Raw genomic sequence first — 17,518 nt, forward strand, 5'->3', positions numbered from 1 at the left:
TTTATCTCAAAATCTCCCCCTGCAACAGCCCACCTCAGTTCCCCCTCTCCCCGCTGCAGCAGCAATTGCTCATATTTTTATGCATGTGAAACTCAAGGCACGGAACACAAATCGAAAATGAATAAGAAAATAAAGAGTGAGACAGAGAGAGGAAAATGCTTAAGAAAACGTCGAAAATGTAAATCTTAAAATCCTTGTACTTGTGCACGTTGATTGCCCAGGGCAGCCCCGAGCATCCAGTACCCACTTCAGCTGGCTGCCCGCCCGAGCACCCGCCGGCCCGCCCGCCACCTCTATCGATCGATCCACTTGCATTTGCAATTCCTTTCGATTTTCCTACAGCCACTTTATCAATTTCGCCAATAAAATTCAAACAGCAAGATTTTCTTTTAGTTTTCATTGCTTGTTTCTTGACTGCCGTTCGCATAAAAAATGCATCATTCATTTTGGCAACTGTTGGCTATTTGCTGCATTGGTTTCCATCTACTATCTACTTCGGGCGACCTGAGCTCCAGCCTAATGGGAACATTTCCAATTCGTCTTCGGTATTCGTTAATTAGTTTGACTGTCGTAAATGCTTGCCTTATATGCTGAGCTGCAGTTGCAAATGGATTGTCTAGTTAAGCTTAGCACTATTTAGAATCGTATTTGATATTTTCATTAATTTATTCTGACATTGACCAAGTTGATTGAAAATACGATTAATTAAGCTAGCTTAAACTGAATGCCAAACAAGAGCTACATTTTTATTAGATTTCGTTTGATATTAAGTATGCGTGGCATAACGTACTATCTGTCTCTCTCCCTCATAGAATAATTTGCAATTTGCTTTAAAATATTTCTCCTTTTTGCTTCACTTCCATTCCATTCCACTTCTATTCTACTGGCTAATAATTAGCTGTCATATGTTTCACTCATAGCGCGCGTCAAGTTGTATTGATTATTTGATTATTTGTGAAATGCTCTAATAGGAGTGTAATTATGAAGTGTGAGCAACGACAATGCGACATGTTGTTGCCTGTCAAATTCACTTGTCACATCAATGAACAAGGCGCCAAAAAGCAAGTTGCTTACTAATGTCATGTCTCGTCTGGCTCGTGAATGTGTATGCGTGTATATATGGATGTGGGTGTGTGTGTGTGTATGTGTGTGTGGGTTGTGTGTTGTGCCTGCCAAGTAGTCATTGCTCCCCGTTCGTAAAAAGTTAGCATTGTTCTCCTTCTGCTTCTTCTGCTACTCTTTCGATTCCCGTGTCAACGTATCGTGTACAACTCGCATTTGACTGAGCTGCGGTAGGGGACGCACGTTGACCGACAGGTGGACGTGCTTTGTCTACCTTAATACTTGCAGTACTTTGATTTTGACAGTGGACAATGCTTTTCGTCTGAGCCACTGCGACGTTTGGCCAGCTGCCAGACAACTGATAATTGGTAAGAGTGAAGTAGCAGCAGCAGCAGCAGCAGCAGCAGCAGCAGCGGCAGCAGCAACTGCAGGACAATCCATCGGTTTAATCATGAAGAAATCTCTGGCTGTCTGTGTGCGAGGTTTATTTCTGCTTTTTCTTATTCTTCTTTTTATTCGCATGATTGCGCAAACATTGGATATGCTTGAGCAATCAGGCGATGTGCTGACATTGAGTTGTTGGCAGCACTTATTTGTCATTCGATAAAAATAAAGAACTGAACTTGGAACTTGGAATTTGGAATTGAAGAGGCTTTGCTTTGTAGCAAAAATGCTGATCATACTTAAATTGGAATAGTAAACTAAAACTTGAAATGTCTTAGAAGCTTTTAGTTTATGTTAGCTTAAAGCTTTAATGAGCTTTCGTTTAAGTAATTTATCTGTCGGTATGTGCGTTATCTAAATTTGATTAAAGCGAATTTAAAACACTAATTTAAGTTGCTAAATCATCGTGTACTTTCATCAAATAAATAATGTGAGCTATTGAAAATTGAGCTAACAAAATCCGCATAAGTTTGATCCAAGTATAAGTAAGAAATAAATGCGATAAAAATAAATGATGCTTCAGCATTTTTCGTCACTGCTGCTAGAGGCCGCTCGTGCCAGCCTATCAATGTCATCCTAATAAGTTGTCAGGAAAATGAGATGAAATTCCGATTACAGATTACAGGCGCAGTGTCAACTGGCGCCGTCAACTTGTCTTTGGAGTCTTTTGAGAGTCATGCAACAGTTAATGCTAAATAAATTACACACTAATGTGGATGGGTGTGGGCCGTGAGCCAGTAAGTCACATTGATTAGAGCCGTGCGAGGCTCTGAGACTGGCCCCGGGTCTAACGATAAGTATAGTAGACTTGATACGAGCTGCTGCTGCTGCTGCTGCTGTGGCCAGGAACCAGCGCTCTAACGAGTTCTGAAACATTTCGCCCAGCTAAACGAAGTTAAACGCACTGAATAACAAGTAGTTGCACACACACACACACACACACACTAACACATACGTTGAATCTGTGGAATAGTGGGAGTCGGAGTTAACTTGAGACAGCGACACAAACTGAATCCTAATGAGGCACCTGACTCTGCGGTTGCATGCGGCGTATACGTAACGCTGATTTAGCCCACTCGCTGCCCAGAGAGACAGAGACAGTGAGAGAGGGAGCGAGAGGGAGAGCCGGGCAAATGCATCCTGGGACTGGGCCAACTAATGAGCAGTTAAATATATTTGTTGACAGCCAAATAGCTGACTTAACGCTAATTAATCGCTTTGTAAACTGCTAAACGCATTTCACTGTGGTTATTCCACCTATTTTTTCCGCATTTCCCTTTGTCGGGCTTATAATTTCATAATTGTCAACAAATTAATATAAACATTTTATTTATTTACAATGTGTGCTTAATTATGATTTATGCATGCAACACAATTCGAGCAACAACAACAACAACAAAACAACCGCAACAAAAGCGCATTTAAATCCGTTTATAGAACTTTGTCTCTGTCCAACCTTTCCACTAAGTAATACTTTCATTTGTTGTGAGTTTTCATTATGTAAATTATTTCTATTTTTTCTCACTCTCTCCGTGTATGCGTGAGTGTGTGTGTGTGCGTGTGTGTGTGTGGTTTAATCCCTTTTTGAAAGTCGCTTTCAAATTAAATATTATTTGCTTTAATTAAAATGGATTAGATTTCATAATTTGTGTGGGACAATTAAATGCAGTTTTTTTGCAACAATATTTTTATATAGTTTTTTTTATACTGCATTGTTAGTGCCAAATATTTCAAAATTTAAATTGAAGCATTTCAAATAAGCTGAATCATTTTAAATACAATTGTATTTTTTTTTTTTAGTTTACGTATAGGTTAAAAAAAAAAAAAAAACTTACTATTATTTTGTGATTCTATTAATGCTTTTTTATTTTTATTTTTAATTTTAATAATATTAATATTTTAATTTTAATAATATTAAAAGATTATAATTATGTTTTAATATATATTTTTAGTAAAATTTATTTAATTCGTTATTCATTTATTATTTATTCACGAGTTAAGTGCGAATTTTTTGATTTAAATTTTATTTCGTGTGCTTTAATGCTTCTTCTTCTTCGGTTACCATGCTCTTTTGCTCATGGTGCAACACTTATCAAGCCCACAGCAAATGGTAATACTTTAAGCTTCTATACTGCTTACATGGACGATTTCCCTATGCGTAAAGAATCTCACAAATTAGACCAGAAATTTCAACTGAAATCCAAATAATTTTTCTTTGTGCAGCCAGAAAGGCACAAAATTGTGATTTAAGCTGTAGCTCAAAATTACCTTTGCTTTTGCTGCTGCTGCTTGAACGTAAGCCCCAATTTCCAGTGGAGATTCTGAAAATAAACGCCAGAGTGGAGAGCAGAGCTGGGGATTTCACTTTAGACACTACGAAAGAGTTTTGATGCCCACATCTAATACGTAACATGCTCAATTTAAACTGTTCTGATTTACCAGCAGGGCACACACACACACACACATACACTTACAGTTTATTTGTGTGTGTGTGGCTAACACGTTTGCCTTTTGTTTGGTCTGCGAATAGATGAGGCAACAATGCACACAGTTTTCCAACACTGGCACACCGTTAAGGAAATGCAAAAAGAAAAAAATAGGAAAATACAAAATATTGTAGCATAATTTTCGGCACTAACAATACAAGTGCAGCGCTGTGCGGAGGCATGGCGGGGGCTGTGAGGGGGCGTGCCAGGGCAGGCGGACACATGGCATATATCAGCACATGCATTCATAAATCATATTCTGCAGCTGGAGAGTGCAGCCAGGCGGGCAGCCGGGACGCCAGGCGAACAGGAAGCGGCTAGCAGGAGCAGTGTCCTGTCTGTGTGCGTGTGTGTGCTTAGCTGCTGCAGCAGCAGACTCGGCTATTTTAAGGATATTTATACTGACAGCGGATTTTTGATGGAAAAACTTTTGTAAATTGCTTTTAGCAGCCCAAAAGTAGCCGCCCAAAAAAACAGCCGCAGCCAAAAAAAAAAAAAGAGAATGTGGCAAATATTTTCTAAAGGATTTAATATGACGCCGCTTGCTTCAGTTGTCCGAACTTTAATATTATTTTTAAAGCACCGCCGGAGCTGCTCTCCCGCTCTTTAATTTTATGTCAGGCACTGTATCTAAGCAGGACGCGTCACATCCGTCACATACATAGGTATATATACTATATATGTATACCGGTATATGCATTTGTATTCAGTTAGTAGCTCTGCCAGCACAGCATTTGTTAAGGAATTGCCCTCGTATTTATTTTGCTTTGCTTTTGATATTTTTATCGCTTTGTCCTTGTCCGCCTTTGTTGCCTTCTCCCCATTGTTGCGGCCACAAAATATGTCATTGCGTATCTGTGGAGAGCCATAGTCTAATGCTCATAAATTGCAGCGCATTGCATTCAGCTCGACTCAGCTCAGGCAGCCCATTAAAATCGATTTTAATATGGCAACAATTGATATGTTTTATATATTTATTAAGGAAAACATAATAAGAAAATGTGGAAAAATGTGGAATAATCTGATTTATTCGACTCTTATCAATTGAATTCAATTTGACACAAACTTATAGAACAGCACAGGCTTGGAGAATAAATTGTTTACCAAAGAAAAATGATATATGTTTGCCCATTTAATTACAGCAAATTAGCTATTTACCTATTTAATTTCATCAACAATCGTTAATGCATCAGTATTTATATCAGTACTTTATCATGCTGAAAAACATGTTCGGCATAATTTTTTCATAAGCAGCTTTATTAATTTGTTTGCCAGCTCTTTAAAGTTCATTTGATATATTTATATTTTTACATTATAATTCAACACCATAATTAAGTTTTAATTAAACTTATTAAAATTCATTGGTATGGCTAATTTTCTCGGTGTTTTTTTTTTTTTTTTTTTTTTTTTTTTTTTTTAATTTGAAGCTGCGTCGGCTTAAAAAGGGAAACGCATAATAAAATAATTACGTATATGCTGCATTTAAGCTTCGCAGCTTTAATAATAATTTATTTATGTATACACATGTATTAATTATTTTATTAAATACATAACCGAAGCGAATTGAATATATTAATTCATTCATTATAGTAGTGATGGCATAAAACAGCAAAAAAAAAAAAAAAAAAAAAAAAAAAAACGACACATTAAAATATGAAAATCTGTGAATTAACTGATTTACCTCGCATTATATCTCACATTATTTACACAGTTTCCGATGCTATCATTAAATCCCGTAAAGCATGATTAAAAATGGTTAATATTTAAGCATATTTATGGCAATTCAAAAATACCAGAAAAATTTATATTTTAAGATTTTCACGGCTATCATAAATAAGGTCTTATCATAAATAGGAACCCTTTTTATTTAGGAATATTTCTTATCCACAGCGCAAAGTTCAAGGGTAAGGGTATCCTCTAGTCTGACATGCTCCCCTGCCGCACTGATAATTGTTTAAATATTTGTTTCGTTTTTATTTCATCAACTTTGCTTGTACTCAACCAAACTAAATGCCACAAATATTTCACTGAATACGATTTTGTATAAATAAAATCAAAATTGCAAAAACATTTGTTTATAAATAACAGCAATCATAGCAAAATATAATGGAACCGTAACTAAACGAACCAGAAAGCCACAAATAAATGCTATAAAAACCAATACCAATACCAATAGATTTTTGTAGAAAGATTTAATTTCGTTTTATTCGAAGTTTGCAAATTAGTTGCAAATTTAATTATTTCGTTGTGCTTGAAATCAATATTTTTATTGCGTGTTTGTATTTTTTCTGTTTTTTTTTTTTTTCTGGTTTTGAGTGAGTGGTGAAATGCGAGCTATAAATATTTTGTAGAAGAGCAAGTAATAAATATTGAATTAGAGCTAATTTTTTAACGCTTGACGTTTAGAATTTTATTATATATTTTTTTTTATATTTGCATTCTATTAGAAAAATGTAAGTGTTTGAAGATATAGTAAATTGCTTTTAGTTACATTAAGATATTATATAAAATGATTGGTTATTAACATCTAAATAGTAGTATAATTAGTAATATAAATACTATAAGAATATAAGAATATTGGTTTAAATACATGTATATAAAATTTACTAAATTTGACCATTTCTGAACGCAGATTTTGTATAATTTCATACCACTGTGCGCTGTGAACAACAAATAGCAGTGAGAAAAAATCTGTGGCAAGCAGCCGTGCAACGATTTCGCGTTTGTTGTGCAGCTGCTGGGCGAAAATGTTGCACAGCATGCATAAATAATAAACGACAAGCTCTCCCTCCCATACACAAACACACACACACACATACACACCCATACAGCGGCATTATGCACATTTTGCCGTTTTGCGAGGCGTTAGGCTAGTGGGCGGGCGTTTGGACTTTCTAAATTTATTTTATTAAGTCAAGCACATAGACAGCTCATGGGATGCGGCGTCTGTTGCAACTGTTGTTGCTGCTGCTGATGCAGTCGGCCAGGCAGCCAGGCAGCCAGTCCGCCAGCCTGCTAACGGTATAACGGTATAAATAAAATAATTTACGGTAACTGCTGCCGCTCATCAGGCAGCAGAGGCGGCAACGAGCTGCAACGAGGACGCCGTGTTGACAAAACCTGGAGCTGGATCATCAAGCGTTGCTGGCCGTCGACGCTTACAAAAACTGTAGCATACTTTTTTGCGCTGTGCCTTTGTATGCAGCTGCATACGAAATTAATGCACACATGCAGGCAGTACTCTATGTGTATGCGTGTGTGTGTGTGTGCGTGTGGATGAATTAAAATGCAGCTTGCTAAATATAGTTATAATTATGCGCACACATTTTTAATTAAGTTTTGCACTGGGCCCACTGCCCGTTTTGGCTCTGGTTAAGCTAAATATTATGCATACGCCCTGTTAAATTGCATTAATATGAGATACACACTCTGGCTCTTTTTGTTGTTGTTTTTTTTTTTTTTTGTATACATATTTTTGCTTGCTGTCAAATTACATATGTTAAACATTTGCCCTAATTTATGCGGTTTCTTTTTTGTTGTTGCATTTTCGCGGTGCCTTAGGGATTTATTTGTGAATTGGGTTGAGAGTGGGCGGGAGGTGGGGCTGCACCGTGTAACATTTACCATCTTAAGTATGAGAATTTCATTTATATTTATATATCATTATATTATTTAGATTTATATTTATATTTATATTTATTATATTATATTTATATTATATTTAATATTTATATTTATATTTATATTTATATTTATATTTATATTTATATTTATCATTTATATTTATATTTATATTTATATTTATATTTATATTTATATTTATATTTATTATATTTACCTTCTATGTCTATTTCTAGTTTATATTTACTATTTCTCTTTATCTTTATATTTCTATTTCTCTTTCTCTTTCTCTTTCTCTTTCTTTCTCTTTCTCTTTCTCTTCTCTTTCTCTTTCTCTTTCTCTTTCTCTTTCTCTTTCTCTTTCTCTTTCTCTTTCTCTTTCTCTTTCTCTTTCTCTTTCTCTTTCTCTTTCTCTTTCTCTTTCTCTTTCTCTTTCTCTTTCTCTTTCTCTTTCTCTTTCTCTTTCTCTTTCTCTTTCTCTTTCTCTTTCTCTTTCTCTTTCTCTTTCTCTTTCTCTTTCTTTTCTCTTTCTCTTTCTCTTTCTCTTTCTCTTTCTCTTTCTCTTTCTCTTTCTCTTTCTCTTTCTCTTTCTCTTTCTCTTTCTCTTTCTCTTTCTCTTTCTCTTTTCTTTTCTCTTTCTCTTTCTCTTTCTCTTTCTCTTTCTCTTTCTCTTTCTCTTTCTCTTTCTCTTGCCGACTCTCAACTACTTTCCATATTATCCAGCTAAAGGAGAAAACTTTCTAAACTAAGAAAAACTATATCTCATTTTTCTTGTAGTTTTTGCGGTTGCAGTTTATGAATGTTGATAAATATTTACAATTACCAATTTAAAAGTTCAGCTTGTTGGGCATTTCATTTGGCTTGTTTCGCTTGTTTGCCGAGTTTTCTTTTTTCAACACGAAAGTTTTTTGTTTGGCAAATGCAGCGAGCAGGAAGTTTTTGTTATGGCCACAAAGTTTTAAATATGATTTTATTTGTGCAGCAAGTTGCGGCTTCTTTTGCATATTTGGCCAGCTTGCAGCTGATTTGTTTTGTGGCACAAAGGCGGAGAAAGTTGCAGCCGAATGAAAAACCAGCTCAAATTTGAAATAATGTAATGCAGTTTCTTTTGGGCAGCAACTTTTTCAGATGAAATTTCGCAGGCAGCCAGCGAGATTAGATCGTTTAATAGCCTGACAGACGGAAATATTGCCAACGCTTTCTCTTCTTGGCTTTAAGAATTTTCGGTGCAAGTCCAGCGCCAGTTAAATGGCAAACTGCATAAACGTTTAAGCAGCCCTAAATCATGGCATGTCCTTTTCGCTGCTCTTCCTTTTGCTGGCAACATTTTCTGCTTAAATGCATTTGGCGTACGGCGTGCACACCTTCTCCTCCTTCCACTGCTCCTGCCTCTGCTCCTGCTTCGTCTCAAGTGGGCAAAGCTCCAGCTGTCTGCTGTCCTGCCCAACTATCCCTCTTGGCTCTACTCTAACCCATTTTAAAACGTGTCTGGCTCCGCAAACTTTCACCGTTTACTTTGCTCCTGCTCCAGCTCCAGCTCCAGCTCCTGCTACTACTACTGCCGCCAGTCGCTATCCTCGTCCTTCGTCGCGTCCTGGCAGCGCTTTATTTGAATTATTGTAATGATTTACACTGAAGTGGCTGCTGCAACATTTTGGGCATCTGGGCGCAACTGACGCGGCTACGTAATGAGCTGCTCCACACGCCGTGCTAAGCTGAAGTTTGCGTGTTTGATGGTGCATTGTCTGGCATTTAGTCCTTGCATCTCGTCCTTACACTTGACTGCCTCTGCAGCCAAATCGCCCTTATGCTGATCCCTCTCTCCATCTTTTTTTTTTTGCTGCCTGTCACTGCTTGGCTTGATGGCTTCCGTGGAATTTGATGAACAAAATTTTAGTGCAAATGCTGCTGCGATTTAAGATGGCAAATATTTTCGTTTAGTAGTGTGCGAAAATTGCGGTAATTACTTCAACGATAATAATAATAATAAAGGATAATTATAATGACAACGAGCCGTGATTTACACGCTGAAAGTTGAATCTTATAATACATATACCATAAATTCCTGAAAGGGATTCAGTGGGAGCTCAGAATATAAGATTTTTGTGAAAATGCTTTAAACTTATATTTTATTTAGTTTTTAATTTTCTCATTGTCTTAGATCTAAGGCTGCACTAGTAAGTTGTTACTCATTCTATGCCTATCTATAGCAGCTTTTCAAGTTTATCTAATAACCCGTTGATCTACAAGATGTAATCCTTTTATCCTTCGCCTATCATATTCTATGAATTCCGGTCTGATCGCATATCTGAAGCTGAGTCACAAAATGAGGAATTGCTAGAACTTTAAAAAGCCCTAATTTATTCGCAAACCAGTGGAGCCCATAGAGCTTAAACAGTCTTGATTAGCTGAGTCGATTAGGACAGCAGGAATTCATAGTATTTTCTCGTCGAATATTTCCCAAATTGCTCAATAGCTAATGAAGTGAAAGATAATCAAATATGATTTAACAAGTTAATAAAATGTATTAGATTTCTCAAACTTAATTCACTATTTTATTATTTCAAATTCCAATTTAATTTGAAAACTAAACCAACTGTAAAATTCTCAACAATAGAATTCCAGATAAATGTGATGCTGTCTATTTCATTCACACATGAATTTTATTATTAATTTGCTCAAGTATTTCATGGCAACTGACTTTGATTGGGAGCCTCAATCAATTAACCGGACACTGTTTGATTAATACAAGAGAAAATTCTGTGTAGATTTCGAGTATATTTCAAGTAATTAAATGTGAACTTATTTATGAGAGTTTTGTAACCATTTGTAGCTCGAAACAAAGGCGAATTTCAATTAACTCTTAAGCAAAAGACACTTGAGAGATATTTGCCATCGATGTCAGAAACAAAATACTTTGCGGTTAGCCAGTTGTTGTGGTTCTTGTTGTTGTTGTTGTTGTTGTTGTTGTCATTGTTGAGCGATATCAATAGTTGGACTAAGAGTTTTGATATATCTTGAAGACAATGCCACTCGCACACACACACACACACACACACACACACAGACACAAGCACACTTCATCTTTGCCACACTCAGGTGGCAATGTGAGCTGAAGTTGAAGTGGTTGAGCGGCTGCACCTGCAGCCCAAAGTGATTTTATGTTTTATGAGAGCTGACATGTGGCAACAACAGTCATAGCAGCCGCAGTCGCAGTCGAGCACTTGCCACATGACACTCACTCACACACACACGCACAGCCAGCTCGTGTCAGTTTCATTGTTGACTGCCCCATCATGTCTGTGCGTGTGTGTGTGTGGGTGTGTGTGTGTGTGCGGTTGCTGCTGCAACATGTTGTAAATTATTATAAACTCAAGTGGTTACCAAGTGGCAGCTACGTCTGTGGCAACAGTCGCTGTGGATCATCTGCAAATGAGCTGAGTGACCCGAATGAACTGTGAATTGTAAATCGTATATTGTGCATTGCATACCCTGACTCAATACTCCATTGGCAATAATTAGATAACATTCAAGGCTACCAATAAATTCCAATTAAATGCTTTTCGATTGAGCTTGATACATTGTGGCTGTAACTCTGACTCTGACTCTGACTCTGACTCTGACTCTGACTCTGACTCTGACTCTGACTCTGACTCTGACTCTGACTCTGACTCTGACTCTGACTCTGACTCTGACTTTGACTCTGAATCTGAATTTGACTCTGACTCTAACTTTGACTCTGACTCTGACTCTGACTCCGACTGTGACTTTGAATCTGACTCTGACTCCGACTGTGACTTTAAATCTGAATCAGACTCTGACTCTAACTTTGACTCTGAATCTGAATTTGACTGTGACTCTGACTTTGACTCTAACTCCGATAGTGACTTTAACTCTGACTGTGACTCGGTCTCCGACTGGGACTCTGACTTTAAATCTGACTCTGACTCAGACTCCAACTGTGACTTTGACTCTGAATCTGAATCTGACTCTGATTCTAACCTTGACTCTGACTCCGACTGTGACTTTGAATCTGACTCTGACTTCAACTGTGAGTTTGAATCTGACTCTGACTCTGACTCTACTCCGACTGTGACTTTAAATCTGAATCTGACTCTGACTCTAACTTTGACTTTGACTCCGACTGTGACTCTGACTCTGACTCTGACTCTGACTCTGACTCTGACTCTGACTCTGACTTCAACTGTGAGTTTGAATCTGACTCTGACTCTGACTCTACTCCGACTGTGACTTTAAATCTGAATCTGACTCTGACTCTAACTTTGACTCTGACTCCGATAGTGACTGTAACTCTGACTATGACTCGGTCTCCGACTGTGACTTTGAATCTGACTCTGATTCTGACGTTGACTCTGACTCCGACTCTGACTTTGAATCTGACTCTGACTTTGACTTTGACTTTGACTCTGACTCTGACTCCGACGTTGCCTCTGACTCTGAGTCAGAGTGAATCAGCCTCCAAATAAGACTTGTCCCATTTGTTCATTGCCAGACCCATATGTCTAATACTTTCTCCTAAATTCTTATGTTGTTCCTGATGCATTATTCCATCGGCTAAAACCAAGAGTCCAACACAATTTTTGTTCATGTACCTTGGGGGTACATATAAAATTAAAGACTAACTAATGGTTACGCACTGGCAGCACGGGCATTCGGCTTAAAATTGTATTATATATTCGCTTTATATATGCTTTCAGCTCAGTTGATTCCACGTCTCGCAGAAAGCTACTTAGGAGTTCATTTACTTTGTCAATTCCCTATGCTTGGAATTTGCTGCTGGGCTATATATTTATATAGTATATATAGACAAATAGTATCCTATATATATAAATATATAAATAGCTCTTGAAATCTGGTCGCTTGGCTAACGCCTCCCTAATTTATGCCGAGCTGCTCGCTTAATTTGCAGGACAATTTTTCTTTGCCATGGCAGCGACAACAACCGGTGCCAGCGGCTCGCCTCTACCCAGTTCTGGGTGCTGAGAGTGCTCTGGCAAATATCCCTGTGCGCTAGCCACCCTGTGCCGATGGCATCCTGTGCCGTTACGCCACCACCCAATCCGGCCCTCGCGCTTCCAAAGTGACAAACAACTAAGCGAAAATCGCGTGCGTGACGCGTGGCGGGCGCATAAAGTTTGTGACACGTTTCCACAGTTGCAGTTTGCTTCTTCTTCTTCTTGTTGTTGTTGTTCTTGTTGTTCTTTTGGACCAAAGGCACAAAAAGTTATGCACTTGGACTGTGCGCGGGGGTGCGACGCCAAAGGGTGCCCGGCCGATGCTGACGGCGACACTTTGGAGCCGCGTTGCATACTTTTGGGGCGACATGCAAGTCACGTTAATTTCGCCAGCGAACTGTGAAGCTGAGAGCAAAAAAAAAAAAAAAAAAAAAAAAAAAAAAATGAAAGCAACAACAAGCTGCTGTTGTTGTATTTGTTGCTGTTGCATAACTTTGTTCATTTCCTAACGGATTAAAGGTGAACCGACATCCAGCTTATGGCATCTTCAACGCAAGTCAAAGCAGATTCTGGAATACAAAGAAAAAAGTTACACAACACTGGCTAAAGCTAAGATTGAGCATGTGTATGTGTATTCCACTTAGAATGCTTCTAAACACTATTGACTCTATACTTAATCTATAATTTACATATTTAAGCACTCGTAGCTATTATGATGCCTACAAAAATGACAATAGAAACTTCAAAATTTTATTTAATTCTTTTTAATATATTAATTAATAATGTTAATAATGCAAATATTATTTTTAGATACAATATATTTTATTTTAAAAGATTTCGTTAAATGAAACTATTTTTAGAATTTAGAATTTATATATTTCTTTTAATTTTAATTGTGTGTCTCAAATTTTATACTTTAATAACATTATACAAAATTAATAATATTAAAAATATGTTAACAACATCTTATTATATGGTTTATAAAATAAAATATTATAATAATATTAAAATATACATATAATACATAAAATAAATTTATAATTAACAATTTTTTATATGTCAAACAGACATATAAAATGAAAAATTCTTAAAAAATTTTATTTTAAAGTATTTATATTTTGTAGCAATTTAATATATTAAAAGAAAAAAATAAATAAATAAATTGTGATACTATTATTTTAATTTTTACTTTTATAGCCAGAAACTATAGAAAATGGGAGATCATATTTATATTTAATTTTATTTTATTATGAATTTTGTTTTATGGTATTAACTATATTTAATTACTTTACTTTGATTTTATTTTATAATTTAATAATTTTTTGTGCATTTTATTTATTTTTATTATTTATTTATTTTTATTTTATTACCTCTTACACTAATTTTCCGGAAATTACAGGGTATTTGTGTATACAGACACGTATATACGAGAGTTGTTAACATCTTATGTGGCCACGCCCACAGCCTGAATGGAGCCACAGCCTCATTAAGCGTCTTTAGTGTGTTTATATAATATAAATTAGCTTAATTTGAAAACATTTTTTGATGCCAAAACTTTGGCACTTGCTCGAGAGTGAGAGCGTGAGGGACAGACATTCAGACAGAGATAGAGAGCGTGAGGACAGAGATAGAGAGCGTGAGGACAGAGTGTAATAAGGAGAGGAGCAGCTGCTTGGCAGTGTCTTTTGCTACCAGCCTGGCTAATTTATATGCCCGTTGGACATTCTCGAGTCGGCCAAAAAGTTGCGGCAACTTTTTGCCAAGTCGGCTGCGGCGTGTCTCCGATTCCTGTTGCGGGTTAATAAGACGACGACGAAGGCGGCCAACAAATTGCCAACATTACTCTTGCCAAAACTGGGGGGCTGGCAGCCAGAAGGGAAACGATGCCTGCAAATAGACTTTTGAGTGTTGTACTTGGTTTGCTTGTTTTGTTGACTTTGAGCGGACTGCGCCGCTGAGACGTCGCGCGGGGGGAGGGGCGAGTTGGAACCGGGTGGTTGACGGTGGGTCGTTTGGTCTTTGAAAGTGTCAAAAGCGCAGGCAATTAATTTGGCCTAATTAGGCTCTTGGCTGACTGCTTGGCTGCCACCTCCGTCTGCCTTCTTGGCTGAGAGTGCAATTTTTGTGGCTAGTCAAAGCGCCGTTAGCCAAGTTAAAAAACTCATCACGAACAATGGATTTTTGCATGTTGAGCGATTTATGGCTTAGCAAGTTTATTAGGGCTGCCCAAATCCTCAAAGATTTTTGGCCAACTCGACAAAAGACAATTCGAGCTACATTTGAGTAATTTATGAATCTTAGCAGATATTAAGGGTATTCCACAAAGCCAAAAAGGTTAACTGCGCAAAGCCGGCATTAAATTTAGTATTTCAATCAGTGAGATTTATACTGATCATAAAGATAGGTAAATTAAATGTAATATATATAAATATAATTACAAAATATATAAAAAAAATAACTTATATAGCATATATTGAATTGTAATTATTTGTAACTTCAATTATATTATTTTATGTTATAGTAGGAGGTACCTGAAGCATGTGTAGAGCTCTGAGAGGTTTGGCATAAATGATGAATATCCAATTTTATTACCTAAGAATTCAGCTCAAATACGGTTTTGATGGCTTCAGATTATATGACCGTTGGTTTTCTATAAATTCATTTTGATCTGTTCGAACTGTAATGATATATACAATGTAAATTATATGCTCATGAGTGGGACTTGACTTGTAATCCTTCAGCACTCATAGTTAATGAAACAGATGGAATTATACAGCTGGGCTGGCAGCAAAATAGGAGCGTAAAAAACAGACATACGGAGAGACGTTCATACGGCGGACAAACTAACGGACTATGCGTCTCATAGACAGACATATGTAGGCACAGCTAAATGGATAGTCAGACAGATATGCATAGGGTCTAATGTAGCTTCTTTACAAATTCTTCAAATTCTTCAAAAAAAAAAAAAAGGAGAATCGGAGTATCAATTTTGGTATTATAATTATTATCATATAAGTTTAAATATATAAATTTATGGAAACTTTTTGGTAAGAAAAATATTATTTAAATGTCCTTCGACAATTTTCTCGGCACAGAAATGGAAAAAGTTTTAGCATTTTGCACACTTTTGTTGCCATTAGCAGTTGAAGCAAAAGACCATTTCAGCAGCTTTCAATGGCCAATGATAATTTTTTGGCCAACTGCATTCGGCTGGGCTGGAAATGTGGTTTGGGCCAAGTCCGGCATCTCGAAGCATAACGTAAGAGTTTCAGATATATTTTAGTGCATCTGTGTGTGTGAGTGTGTGTGTGAGCCAGGGACCATAATTTGCTTAACAACTTTTTGGCCAATGCTTCGGCCGGCTTGGGCCCGTTGGCACTGGGCCAAATTCCTTTTCTGCAGCCGTTCAACACTCTCCGCGCCATTTATATAATAATATTGTGGCATAATTTATTGCCGGCCAAAAAGTTGTTGTGCGGCCTTCTGCCCAATTGCCACTAGAATATCGTCCCTGGCCAGAAAACTATGCACCGCAACGTCATAAATTTGTTATTAAATGTTGCTACGCTTATCGAAGGCACATTCCGAAACTGGACCCACGCCTAACTGGACGGCAGAGCAGACGTCAAATTGATTTTAAATTGCACAACCTACAAGAAAAACTGAATTCAGACTGAATACGATAAAGATGGGCACTTTTATTTTATTTAATTAAAACATATTTAAAAGAAATATGATAAGAGAGGTAAATATATTAGATTAGATATTAGATAAATATTATCATGTTTTCGAAATGCTAATTAACAAAAGAGATTAAGATACTGAAGTATCTGTACGATATGAAAATTTATGGTATGTAAAAATACTAAAATATCGCAGATAGTTTTTTATGTATCCTACAGATCTCAAAGATGAGAGTAAATCTTAACGATACTAAGAACACCGAGGTATTTTCAAGATACTAAACATTATACGGGATATTTAAGATACTTATAGATAGATGCGACATATCAAAATGCCAAAGTATAGATAATATATTAGTACTTGTAGTAATATTTTCAGTTTAATTATATCAACTTTTTGATTGATTGGCAATAAGCAAAGCTTTGTGGCAACATAAACCGTTAAATAGCAAGTACACAATTAACTGTTTATATGCACAGCTTAAATTATTTATTTAGATTATGGCAGTGGAAACTCGTCGTTAAAGCAAGCGACAGCTTCAAAGATTACCAAATTTTGCCTATTTTTAATGAGTATTTGCATACTAAGTATAAATACATAGATCTTAGTATTTGTTGAGCTGTCTTTTGCTTGTAATAAGAAATACTGATAGCCGATAGGCAGTTGAGGTGCGTTGAGCACAAATTGCCCCCAATCCCCCCATGGTTTTTGTTGATAAGCAATGCGACAGGCATTGTTTACTGTTGTTGTTATGGCTGTTTGTTGTTCTTCTTGTTGAAATTGAAACTGAAGCAGCAGCGTGGCGAAGTTAATCGTGAGATAAACACACATACACACGCGCAGTCACTCACACCCACACACAGGCACCCGCACTTGATTCAGCATGTGCACAAATACTCACGCTTAACAAGCTGCTCATTTTGCGAAATTTTCTACTCCAAAGATCTCGAAGCGAGCAAACAAATGAATAGAAAGATAAAAATGATTATGATGAGAGGGAGAAGGGGAGAAAGGGGCGATGGAACAACTAACTACAAATTGTGAGTCAGAGAGACATAAAGATTGCAGCAGTGCAGAACAGAGAGAAAGAGTGTGTGAGGGAGAAGGGGATTGACACGGGTAGCGGCACAACTTGTTTGGGCATACGAAAAGACAAAAAAAATAAGAAAAAAAAAATTTAAACAGCAAAAAAACTTGTCATGTGAGAAAAAAAAAGCAAGAGCTACAACGGAAAACAAAAACATT

The 17,518-nt window shown here is 36.8% G+C and overlaps 1 pseudogene; it reads right to left on the reverse strand.

The window, feature by feature from the left end:
* Positions 1–11,007: 11,007 nt before the first annotated feature.
* LOC149269977 (uncharacterized) lies at positions 11,008–12,286 on the reverse strand (annotated as a pseudogene).
* Positions 12,287–17,518: the final 5,232 nt, after the last annotated feature.

This window comes from Drosophila arizonae, chromosome 3 (assembly GCF_054131065.1).
Source record: "Drosophila arizonae isolate 15081-1271.41 chromosome 3, UAZ_ARI_1.0, whole genome shotgun sequence".
Classification (NCBI taxonomy): Eukaryota; Metazoa; Arthropoda; class Insecta; order Diptera; family Drosophilidae; genus Drosophila; species Drosophila arizonae.